The sequence below is a fragment of the Sturnira hondurensis genome, unplaced genomic scaffold (genome assembly GCF_014824575.4).
Source record: "Sturnira hondurensis isolate 20B ecotype Veracruz unplaced genomic scaffold, ASM1482457v3 Scaffold0000880, whole genome shotgun sequence".
Classification (NCBI taxonomy): domain Eukaryota; kingdom Metazoa; phylum Chordata; class Mammalia; order Chiroptera; family Phyllostomidae; genus Sturnira; species Sturnira hondurensis.
The window spans coordinates 22,962,461-22,975,076 of NW_028073511.1; the positions used below are offsets into that span (position 1 = coordinate 22,962,461).

Below are 12,616 nucleotides of genomic sequence, written 5' to 3' on the forward strand. Positions count from 1 at the left end.
CCACTGAGCTACACCAGCCAGGACACTATACTTTCTTCTTAGATCCAGGTGGTGTTTTGTCTATTTAGGATTCTTTCATCTGTGAATAGAGTTGTGTTTTTTTTTTTTTCTTTCCAACCCGTACCCCTTCTATTTCCTTTTTTTTTTTTTTGGTCTTAAATTTATTAGGACTTCCTAACAATGCAGGATGTTGAAAAGGAGTGATGAGAAAAGGCATCTTTGCCTTGGTCTAATTTTAGGAGGAAAGAAGGTAGTTTCTATTTTGGTCTAGTTTTTCAGTATTGAGTAGATCCTGTGATTTTGGTCAGACAAAATCTGGCCATAGAAATCATAGAAGGCCACCTAAGGCAGACTTGGGGTGTGAAGGGGGCAGGGGCTTAAGGAAGGCTTCTTGAAGGAGAGGGGTTTGTTGGGATGGGGTGCTGTGTAGGACAGGGTATTCCAGGCAGGGAGGGCCTAATCTATTCAAAAGAAAGAAATCAAGAGTGTCATGATGGTACACGTGTGAACCATACTTGTGAGCATCTCTGTGAGAGCAGGAGCCTGGCTAGAATCCTTGGGCTCCTGTCATGTGCTCAGTGCTCTGAGGTGCCAGGGGTATAGTCTACGTAGACAACTTACCCCAGACTGTGCTAGGAGGTCACATGTGGTGTGACTTCCTTCAGCAAGCCAATTCTCTTGGGTGGGCAAGCTCTGCCAAGGTTAAGGTTCAACTGTATGTCTTATTCATGGACCACTGTACCTCTTCATGGCCCCTCTGATTGGTAGCTGACTTGGAAATTCTAGACAGTCTACAGTAGTATCGTGGGGTTAAGTGTTTAGGCAATTGGGGAAATAATTACATTTGAAGAATAGTTTATCTCTTCCCTTTTTGAAGGTCAACCTGTTCTTTGTTGTTTGAATGGCCTCTAAGGTCTGGGACAGCTTGCCCACCATTCACCGCCCTTGACTACCGTGCAGGACCCCAAACTCTAGGCTTAACACCACACTGTCTGTCTGCCATCCTTAACACCACACTGGCTCTCTGTCAGCTCTCAGCTGACATCCTGGATTTCTCTCACTGGAAATCTAGGATGTCAGCTGAGCCCTAGAACCCCAGGCTCCGAAGAGATGGCATCCAGCCAGCATTTACAACATTCTTCTCTGGGAACCTGGTAGAAAAGTTCCAATAACCGTCTCGATGTACCTTTGGAACATGAGTTTGTTCTAAGTTGCTGGTGGTATGTTGAGAAGAGTTACTCAGAAATAGTGGGAAAGGGAAAATTTCTTCACCCAGGAATCAGCCCTGGAATTACAGCTAAGTTTCAGTTTTGTTCAGTGCTAGCAGCAGAATCATGTTCCACCGTTTCGCTTTTAGACTGGAGAGGAAATTAATAGACCTAAGAGATTTCTGCATGAGGATGTTTGCCACTGGTCTGATAGACATTACAATAGAGTGCCTGGTGCCTGTCTGCCAGATGTGTATGTAGAGACCAGTATGTCTCCACTCTGAACTGCATATCCAGACCTTTTGTACCTCCAGACCTTTATCATTTATAGCTGCACAGATGCACGGGAAGAACATTCCACCCTAGTGTTTTCATCTGTTTTACCACACATTTACAGAAACGTGTAGCTTCATATTATGAGAATTAATTTGTACAAACTCCCAAACTTCTGTTATGTCCTGGCATGGCACCCCATTTCTTGATTTTGCAGTAGATCACAGTCATGGCTTGAACGTTAGAATAACCTGGGGAGCTTTTGAAACTCCTAATACTTGGTCCTCAACCAAGACCCTTACTAGGGACCTAGGCATCAATATTTTTTAAGGTTTCCCAGGTGCCATCAGCTTTACAGTTCAGGACCAAGATTTCACTCTGGGTCAGGTGCTGAGTATTAATCCAGAAGCTGCACAGTCTTATGAGGAGAGACCAAGGAAATGACAGGCTCTTCTGATCATGCTTGGCTGAATGCTTTTGTTTATATCCACCCCTAGATTTTTCATCTGCTATCTTCATTGCAGATTACTACCTTCTCTGGAAGGTAGTTATTTCTCCTCCTCTGGTAGTCTGGTTTATTATCAAGTCCCAGTTGACTATTTTGGTTACAGGCTCTGCTGAAATGTGGGAAGTGGGGCCCTGCGAGCTTAAAGTGCTGAAGCTATTTCTGCTAGTCATTTGAGATGGAAGACGTCCTGAAATGAATTACCAGAGTCTTTGCCCCGAGGTAAAAAGGGTGTGGCTTCACCAGTGTTCAAAGCAGCACTATTCACAGAGGCTTAAAGTGGAAACAACCCTAATGTCCACTGACATATAACTGGAAAAATACAGTGGCATATCTGTATAATGTAACATTATTGATCTTAAAAAGGAAGAAAATTCAAATATATTCTACAGCATGAATTAACTAACCTTTGAAGACATTGTGCGAAGTGAAAGAAACCAGACAACAAAATACAAATATCGTATCATTCTACTTAGTGAAGTACCTAAAATAGTCAAATTTATAGAGATAGAAAATAAAAAAGTGGTTACCAGGAGTTGGGTCAAGGAGAGTGATAATTACTGTTTAATGGGTATAGTTTCATTTTGGGAAGATGAAAAAGTTCTGGAAATGGGTGATGGTGATGGTTGCACAATGTGAATGTACTTAATGCTGCTGAATTGTACACTTAAAAATGGTTCAAGTACCTTCGCTCATAGTGGCTCAGGGGATTGAGTTGCCAGCCTGTGAACCAAAGGGTCGCCGGTTTGATTCCTAGTCTAGGGCACATGCCTGGGTTGCTGGTCACGTCCCTAGTAGGGGGTGCATGAGAAGCAAGCACACATCGATGTTTCTCTCCTCTTTCTCCCCCCTTCCCCTCTCAAAAAATAAATAAATAAAATCTTCTTAAACAATGGGTAAAGTGGCCAACTATGTTCTGCATATTTTCCCATTATAATTTTTTAATAGATATGTCTTGCCTTTGCTGGATATTGATCATATTCACCACAGACTAAGAAATGGTGCCTGCACAGTTCACCTAAAGTGGTATCCCTCTGCTACGGAGGTTAAATTCTTGGCTGTTTTTCTCTTGGTAAAATGGCACAGTTGTTTCCTTGCCTGCTATCAAATTGCTAGCTGTTGCTTTCTGCTCCTGTGCCTTCAAGTGCTCTGTCCTTTCAATGAGCTGCTTCTAATCTGGTGTCCTAGGAACAGAGATAAGCCTACCTTCTTGGTGGTATGGGGCTTTGTGGTAGCCTTACTCCAAGTTACCACTCAATAGCTAAACTATCGTGTTTTCAGGGGGGGGTTAGCTTCAGTTTTTGCATTTTTTCTTTTTATTTATTTATTTTTAAAATATATTTTATTGATTATACCATTACAGTTGTTCTATTCCCCCCCTTCATTCTCCTCCACCCTGCACCCCCCACCATTCCTCCACTTTAGTTTATGACCACGTGTCTCAATTTCTTTAGATTATATATTTCCCCTACTATTCTTGCCCCCCCCTATTTTATACCTACTGTCTGTGCTATTTTCTGTACCTTCTCCCCCCCTTCTCCCCCCACTCCCCTGTTGTTAACCCTCCATGTGTTCTTCATTTCTATGGTTCTGCTCCTGATCTAGCTGTCCTCTTAGTTTGCTTTTGTTTTAGGTGTGGTGGTTAATAACTGTGAGTTTGCTGTCCTTTCACTTCATATTTTTTATCTTCTTTTTCTTAGATAAATCCCTTGAACATTTCACATAATAAGGGCTTGGTGATGATGAACTCCTTGAACTGGACCTTATCTGAGAAGCACTTTTTATCTGCCCTTCCATTCTAAATGAAAGCTTTGCTGGATAGAGCAATCTTGGCTGTAGGTCTTTGGATTTCATGACTTGGAATACTTCTTTCCAGCCCCTTCTTGCCTGTAAGGTCTCTTTTGAGAAATCAGCTGACAGTCTGATGGGAACTCCTTTGTAGGTGACTGTCCCCTTATCTCTTGCTGCTTCTAGGATTCTCTCCTTCATTTTCGTCTTGGCTAATGTAATTATGATGTGCCTCAGTGTGTTCCTTCTTGGGTCCAACTTCTTTGGGACTCTCTGAGCTTCCTGGATTTCCTGGAAGTCTATTGCCTTTGCCAAATTGGGGAAGTTCTCCTTTATTATTTGTTCAGATAAGTTTTCCGCTCGTTGCTGTTTCTTTTCCCCTTCTAGTCCCCCTGTAATTCGGATGTTGGAACATTTACAGATGTCCTGGAGGTTCCTAAGCCTCTCCTCATTTTTTTGAATTCTTGTTTCTTCATTGTTTTCTGTTTGGCTGTTTTCGTTCTTCCTTCTGGTCCACTCCATTGATTTGAGTCCCAGTTTCCTTTCCATCACTATTGGTTTCCTGTGCATTTCCCTTCATTTCAATTAGTTTAGCTTTCATATGTTCCTCTAATTTGTGACTATAATCAACCAGTTCTGTGAGCATCCTGATCACCAGTTTTAACTGTGCATCTGAGAGGTTTGCTATTTCTTGGTCACTTATAGTTATTGGCTCTGGGGCTTTGAGTTCTTCTTGAGCCATATTTTGGACTGTTCGTGCCTTTTATGTATGAGGATCGGAGCCCTAGGTGTTCACCAGGGTGGGGCAACTCAGTTGCTGGATTGTGACACTGTTATGTGGGGGCGGGGTCAAAGGAAAGCAATGGCGGTCCATCCCACTGCGCGTGAATGTGCGACCGTGGTCAGCCTGCCCCGCACCCTCACTGGGTCCGTGCTGCTACCCAGGCTGTCTGCACGCTTGGGTCGGGGGATCTTTCCTTCACAACCCTGCTCTGCTGCTGGCTCCGCCCCTCTTACCCGTCCCAGTTGAAAAATTGTGGGACTTCCGTATAGTTCAGTTTTCTGTTCTTTGGCTGCATCTTTGTTTACTAAACCTTTGTTGTATTCAAACTTGGTTGTGGGAGAAAGCACATTGTTTCCACCTACACCTCCATCTTGGTGGAAGTCTCCCAGTTTTTACATTTGGCATCTGAGGTTCAGCTGATCTTATTTTGAGTTGAGTTTATAGTTTTTGTGGGGTTTTTTTTCTTAGAGGGAAAGGGAAGGAGAGAGAGAGAGAAATATCAGTGTATGGTTGCCTCTCGTGTGTCCCCTACCCGGGAACCGGGAACTGGCCTGCAACCCAGGCATGTGCCTTGACTGGGAATCGAACCCTGATTGTGTGGTTCCCAGGCCCACACTCAGTCCACTGAGCTACACCAGCCAGGGCTATAGTTTTTGTTTTGTTGTGGTGTTTTCATTGGCCCCCTTGAGCTGTTGGCATTGATAGTAGTAGATGGCTGTTGTCAGGACCCCTTGGTGTGCACTGGGTCCATGTGATCTGGTGTCAGCCAGCCCTTCCAAGGGCACTGAACTTCTTCCAAGAGGCAGTGTGCATTCTCCTGCCCAGTGATGAGCAGAGAGCTGCTTTCCTTCCTTTCCTGGAGTTCTCTAGGGTCCAATTATGAAATCCAAGAGCTAGGACATTTTCATTTTGGGGTATTTGGGGTTTTCAAAGAAGCATCTGTACATGTTTTCTCATTTGCTGATGGTGCTTTATTAGGTAAGCAATTTTCTATATAGCCCATTGTGTAGTCTAAATAGTGCTAAGAGCTTGAGTCCTTGTTTCTTGCAATAAAGAGATGCTCTTGAGGTATAGATTAAGGCACCCAAGTCAGCAGGCATGGTGGGTAGGGTCATGAAGGCACCTCCCTGAGACTGTTGTGATGTGAAGCTCTTTTTTCCTTTGATACATTGGAGCTGTGGGATTTCTGAGAATTCTGGGATAGAAAACCAGGGTAGGGTCACTAAGTACAGTGGCTTTGTTGGCTTGCTTTCCTAATTAAAGGTGGAGTATATTTGTGAAATGAAAAATTGGTCAGCCGAGTAGCTGTTACCCGGTACTGCCTACAATTGCAGGGACTCTTCTATTAATACCCCCCCAAAATTAGCATTCTATTAGCTGTAACCATGTAAACCTAGGATTTTCTGTCATTGTAAACTGCCTCAGGGATGAAGTCAAGGATGACTGAACCTACACTTGCCTCTCACACTTGACTCGGCAGGAAAATACATATGCTTGTAATAATCAACATCCAGGTAGACAGTGAAGTCGTAGTATGGATTTGGCTTAATGAGCTGCTGTCTTATTTGCAAACTCTCAAAGGCAAAAAAAAAAATCTGATCTTTTTGTTATCTTTTAAAGATGATGTCTAAAGGTGCTACCACTGAATGGAAGCTGCGATTTCAAATAAGCCACAAGCTGCCCTGCCCCCTCCCTCATTTAAAAATAACTATATATACCAGAGGAACAGTCTTTAGAATACTGTAATTTTTACATAAATGAGATGTTTTCGTGAAGCAGGTTTGTTTTCTGGGTGAACTATTATTCCATTTGATGCATAATATGGAGGAAATGAGAAGAGATTAAGAACCATAGAGCCCTGCTTGTGAAGAGTTCTTAGAAGTGGGGACTAAAAAAAGTCCCAATCCCTATGCCCTTTTTTTCCCCTGCTGTATATCGCATAGTTTAGTTATTTTCATTCTTGATTGTCAGCATTCCCCCACCTTCGGGCCAGAATGTTGAACCCATAGGCAGGTGTCTTTGTTCTGAATCCCAAGAGCCTTCAGTGTAGGAAGAATCATAGTAAGTTGTTTGTTGAACGGCTGAATCAGAAATCCAAAGTTTTCCCTAACCCAGGATCATCTCAAATTATGGAGATAATACCTAGTAATCCCCGGGTTTGGGTTGGTTTGGCCAACCCGAATTAGTAGAGGGCAGCAAAAGGGTAAGCCATATAGATGCTGGATAGTGAGAGGGGGAGAGCTGTAGTCTCATCACAGTAGCACAGTTAACAAAGGGAACATGCTGGATGGACCCTTACCAGAACCCCCTGATTGAGATCTTGCCAGGGTCTAAAGTGCCATCATGCCCACCACTTTTCAGTCTAGGTCCTGCCTGGACCTTTTCCTCAGTAATGCAGTAGACTTTTTTCTTATTTATAAAGGACACTTTTAAAAATTTCTCAAGTCATATTTTGGGGATGAAATCAAATCTATAATAGCCTTTATTCTCTATCTTTACTCATTAGAGATAGAAAACCTTAACTATGGGGGATCTTGTGTCCTTGGGGTGGAGGGGAGGGTTACATTTTCATATGTACAGATCAATATGTTAATGGAACAAAATAGAAACATGGAAACTGTAGGCTCAGGGGGAGAAAGAGATTGTGTGTGCTGAGAGCTTTGTTGCTTCTGCGTGTGCCTGGCTGGGGGCAGAGTATGTTTGATCCCAGCCAGGAGGGCAGCCTGGCCACCTCAGTTATTTGCCTGGAGGATCTTCTATGGGGCTGGTGTTCTGTATGCTTGTTTTCAAGTGAAATTGCTTTCTCCCCTAGGCCTAGGACACATCTGTGTATGTAGGTGGTGTTCTAGGTGTACTTGTACTTGCTGACTTTTAGAGGGTTTGAACTGGATTTCATGAAGGTTTTTCTTCTTCAACACCCATGGTAAGTTTTTCACCTGAAAGTGGAATGCATTTTGATGCCATTGAACTCCAAGGGAACAAATTCTATTTTTGTGTTCTAACATGGTAACAGGATTAGTGAAGGCACATTGAAATACCATTAATACCAATGCAGCATTCTGAAGAGAATTAAAATAGTCTAGTACTAAATTTTTAACATTGACTGCATTTGAGTATATTTGTAATATTCTGCATGTCTCTCAATTTAGTTTCAGTTTTAAATGTCATCAGGTGGGTGGGTGGAGTGTGTTTTTATTCCCAAATGGGTCCTCAGTAAAGTCTTCAGGAGCTCTATTCTCTGGGTTTCAAAAGTACTCTGCTTTCACACCTCTGCCTTTGGGGATTCTTGTATTCAGGTGTGTGGCACCCTCTCTGTATTCCAGCCTAGAGGTCAGGTGGTTTTTATATTTGTCCAACTTTCCTTTAAACCAAACATCCCCATGAGACCAAATAACAAAATGTGAATTCCTTCTATGTAGATCTGAGGAAGGTTACTATGTAGATTTCAGGAAGACTTCCCTGACCTGAGCCCCTTGCAGAGACACCGCTCGCACCCTGGGAGGAGCACCCTAAGCCCTGCCATCTGTGAGGGCAGGGTCTTGGCTATTTTTGGCTCCTGGGGTGTGGAGTCTAGTGCCCAGAAGCCCACTTCGTTCCCATTCATGCATGATTCACAACTTTCCTAGCTTCCATTTTCTTGGCTTCATCAGATTGACCTATCCTAATAATGATTTGAATTTAGTAAGAAGCATGGCTTTTTATTAGTGTAACTTGGAGAAGCATGAAGAAGCATCCTGACCTCACCCTGCATGAAAGCACCTTGACCTCACTGGGACTGGATAAGGGTGTGGAGAGCCTGGACAGAGGCAGCCAGAGGTGATGAAAGGCAGCAGTTCTGGTGTACTTCTGTACTTTGGCTTCCCCCATTTGTTTTTTATTTTATTTTATTTATTTATTTTTAGAGAGAGGGGAAGGGAAGGAGACAGTGGGAGAGAAACATCAATGTGTGGTTGCCTCGCATGTGTCCCCTACTGGGAACTGGCCTGCAACCCAGGCATGTGCCCTGACTGGGAATCAGACTGATGACTCTTTGCTTCACAAGCTGGTGCTCAATCCACTGAGCTACACCAGCCAGGGCTGGCTTCCCCCATTTGTTACAGACAGTGGACTAGCTCACTTGGTTTAGATTCTTTTGCTCCAGGTTTGCCTCTTTCAGCCACCTTGGCACAGTGGAGTTCCAAGCTGAGGACATGGTGCCCGTTCCTCTGACCTTTCTCTCCCCTCAGCAGATGGTACTATTGCTCGTTCTTCTTTGCCAGTGAAAGAGCTTATTCGTGCCATTCATTGAGGGTGGGCTCAAAGCTCTACTCCATGTGCTGGAGATGGCACTTGCCATCTTCTCGGAGTCTGCCCTCATGCCTTGGCTTGCTCAAATTGGCCCAATACCTGGCACTGCCTAGGCAGCTCCAGCACCACCTCTGTGGCTGAGGCTGTAACAAGGGAAGTGCAGAGCTTCTCCCACATTTCTTAACACCATTGTGGTAAGGCATCTGAGTTTGGTGGGGTGGGGGGGAAGCAGTGCTCAGGGAAGTGACAGTAGTCCTGCTTAATTTTGCATGTGCCTCACAAAACAGTCTCTAGAGAGGACCTGTGTTTATAACTGGATCCTGTGTTTCAATCCCCTTTTTTTAGTTTTGAGGAAGCTGAGGGCCAACCAGCTCTTAGCCCAGGCTCTGGAACCTTCATCAGAAGTTCTCACCTCACCACACCTTTTGGTGTGTCCACCTTGGTCCAAAAATCTCCTCCAATATCTGATGCTTTAAAAGCCTTTTGTGTACCTCATGGTTAAGTTTTCTGGGACATTTTCCACTTCCTCCCCTTTCACATCAACTGTTTGATTCTTGGAGGACAACTTTTGTTTCCCTCAGTCCTCTAAATTGCCAACAGTACGGCCCTCAGGCCATGTGGCCCTTACCTGCTGCCTATTCATTGAGCTTATTCATGCCATTCATTGAGGGTGGGCTCAAAGCTCTACTCCATGTGCTGGCCTGTCAGGAAGCTGCTGATTCCTTGGTCTCTCTCTCTCTCTGCCCAACTCCATGGCAGGGACTTGCGGTGACATTCTTCCGGGTGCTCTCCCCTCTGGGTATACACCTTTCTTAGTGGCCCCACTCAGCTCTGTTACTCAGCTACTGTTTTGACCTACCCCCAGATAACCAACTTTTTTTGCCAGAGATGGGATTTGTCTCTTGATGGTTTAGCAGTTGAGATTAATCCTGGGTTCCTCCTCATCCTCAAGATTTGGCCTCTTATGTTTGAATCTGACCTGAGCTCATCTTCCACCCCCTTTTGGGGAATTGTTTTGTTCCTACAATCAATAGCCTTCTTGCTGATCTTGCTCTCTGTCCCCTCAACAATGTTCCCAAATGATGGGATGCCTAGTCCCTAACTAAGGTGACTTCATCCAGTCATGAGACCAGCAATCTCTCCTCAAGAAGACACCTTTATTTACCCTTTGTTTCTGAAAGTCCTTCTGCTCACTTGGAGGAGGAGGTCTCATTAGATGCTAATCTCCCTTTGTATAAATCAAGCACAGCTCCAGATCTTGGGCCAGCAGTCATGCATTGCCAGTGATGTTTTCATTCTACTTATTTTTGCAATTGGCTTTCTCTGTGTAGTAGCTGGTGCCACTTTTTAAGTTAACAATTTTTCTTCTTTTTTGTATTCTGAAAAATTTCAAATCTATAAGAAGAAATACACCAACTAACATTTTGCCACTTTATCATTGTACAGGCTTTTTTCCCAAAATCCTTTGGAAGTTGGTTACAGGTGTGATTATTTTACCTCAAGTACTTCAGCAAACATCTCTTTGAGAATTAAAGAGCATTCTCATGAAAACAGGGATTCCAGAAGGCATGTGTACACCCATGTTCATAGCAGAATTGGTCACAGTGGCCAAAAGGTGGGAGTAAAAGTGTATACTCATACAGTGGAATATTATTCAGCCTTACAGAGGAAGGGAATTGTGATACATAACAACATGGATGAACCTGAGGACATCACAGTCAGTGAAAGAAGACAGCCATAAAAAGGACAAATGATTTCACTTGTATGAGGTACTTAGGGTAGTATGGTTCATAGAAAGTGGAATGGTGGGTGTCAGGGTCTGGAGGAAGGGGGACTGTGTCGTTAGTGTTTTAATGGGGACAGAGTTTCAGTTTTACAGCATGAAAAAAATTGGGGGGCTGGACAGTAGTAATGGCTGCACAACAGCGTGAATAAATGTACTTAATGCCAGTGAACTGGGCATTAAAATGATAAATTTTATGTATATTTTACCATGATAAAAAGATAAAGATTATTAAAATGTTCATTGTTTAATTTTTTAAAACAAAGTCATCCTTTAAAGAACAATAAACATTTTGTTATATATAAGAAATCAATAATAATTGCATCACATACTAGATTTCCTATGTTGTTTTCCAAAATGTGTTTCTCTACTGTTCAAACAAGTTCACATATCACATGTAATGTGTTAATGTTTTCTGTAAAGTTTGTAAAATGCAAGCTGATTTAGAGCACAGATGGATCTCTGATGGAGGTGCCAGCTGTGGGACTAGTGTAGGGTCAGAACAGAATAGCCCTGAATGTGTAGTGGTCTGGGTCGCTGTGGCTCTGAAGGTGAATTGCTGAAGTGTGTTCCCTGGCCTCCTAGCTTCTAGAGGAGCAACCTTCCAGATCTAGATCTTTTTTCCTTTTTTTAATTTTCATCCAAGGATATGTTTATTGATTTTTTTTTTTAGAGTGTGGCGGGGAGAGACATCTGTTGCCCTCCCATCTGTGCCCCGACCTGTAGTCGTTTGGTGCACGGGATGATGCTCCAACCAACTGAGCCACCCATCGGGGCAGAATGTTCTCAATCTTTATGGTAAGGTCAGCATGGAGCTCTTGAGCATCAGAATGTGGCTAATGCAGCTGAGGAACTGCATTTTTAAATTTTACTGAATTCTAAATAATGTTAAAACTGATGTTTAGCTTAGTTATTGGACAACTTTTAAGTATGTTTGGGACATCTTGGATTTGTGAATGTACTTTTTTTTCCTTTTTTAAAAAACGTATTTTATTGATTATGCCATTACAGTTGTCCCGTTTCCCCCCCTTCATTCTCCTCCACCCTGCACACCCCCTCCCACCCACATCCCCCCTCCTTTAGTTCATGTCCATGTGTGATAAGTTCTTTAGCTTCTGTATTTCCCACATTATTCTTGCCCTCTCCGTTTATTTTCTACCTACCGTCAATGCTGCTTATTCTCTGTACCTTCTCTTCCCCTTTCCTCTTCCCACTCCCCTGTTGCTAACCCTTTCTGTGGTTCTGTCCCTGATCCAGCTGTCCTCTTAGTTTGCTTTTGTTTTAGGTGTGGTTGTTAATAACTGAGTTGGCTGTCCTTTCACTGTTCATATTTTTATTTTCTTTTTCTTAGATAATTCTTTTTAACGTTTCATAAAATGAGGGCTTGGTGGTGATGAACTCCTTGAACTTGATCTTATCTGAGAAGTACTTTATCTGCCCTTCCATTCTAAATGAATGTACTTTTTCAACTGTAAATTTTGTAGAATCAGAGTACAGATCAGATTATTTTGGATGAATATTTAGGTCCTGAATTGAGATGTGCTGTAAATGTGGAGTACAGACTTGGATTTCAGACATACTTAGTACGAAAAGAAAGGTCAAATGTCTGTTTCTTATAGTGACTACATATTGAAATGATTCTTGGGGCATATTGGGTTGAATGGCATATACTATTATATATTCTGTGAAATATACTCTTAACTTCATCTTCGTACATTAATGTGGCTTCTAGAAAATCTTAACAGCAGTTGGTTGGCCACATGATGCTTCTATCACAAGTGTGTAGATAGGATGCAAGTATGAAGTATTACTCTGTGCCCAGCCTGCACTCCCACCCTCCACTAGGTCCTCCCTTTATATATCTTTCTGGGCTACTAAAGAACTTTGGGCCCTGTTGGTTTTTGGTAAATTCTCAGCTGGGGCCTCTTGCTCATCTTCTGTTCTTTTCTAGCGAAGCCTTAGTTAGGCCTGTGAGCACCTGAGCCCTG

General features: G+C 42.9%; 1 protein-coding gene and 1 long non-coding RNA gene across 3 annotated transcripts in view; one reads left to right on the forward strand and one right to left on the reverse strand.

Annotated features, from left to right (window-relative positions):
* The window catches only part of BRD4 (bromodomain containing 4), a 79,955-nt gene that overhangs the window by 20,227 nt on the left and 47,112 nt on the right, over positions 1–12,616 (forward strand). The window lies entirely within an intron of this gene.
* Positions 765–1,124, reverse strand: LOC118993407 (uncharacterized). Its single transcript, XR_005067855.1, has 2 exons — positions 1,062–1,124; positions 765–1,004 (listed from the first exon to the last, which is right to left on the reverse strand). It is a non-coding gene; the product is annotated as an uncharacterized LOC118993407 (long non-coding RNA).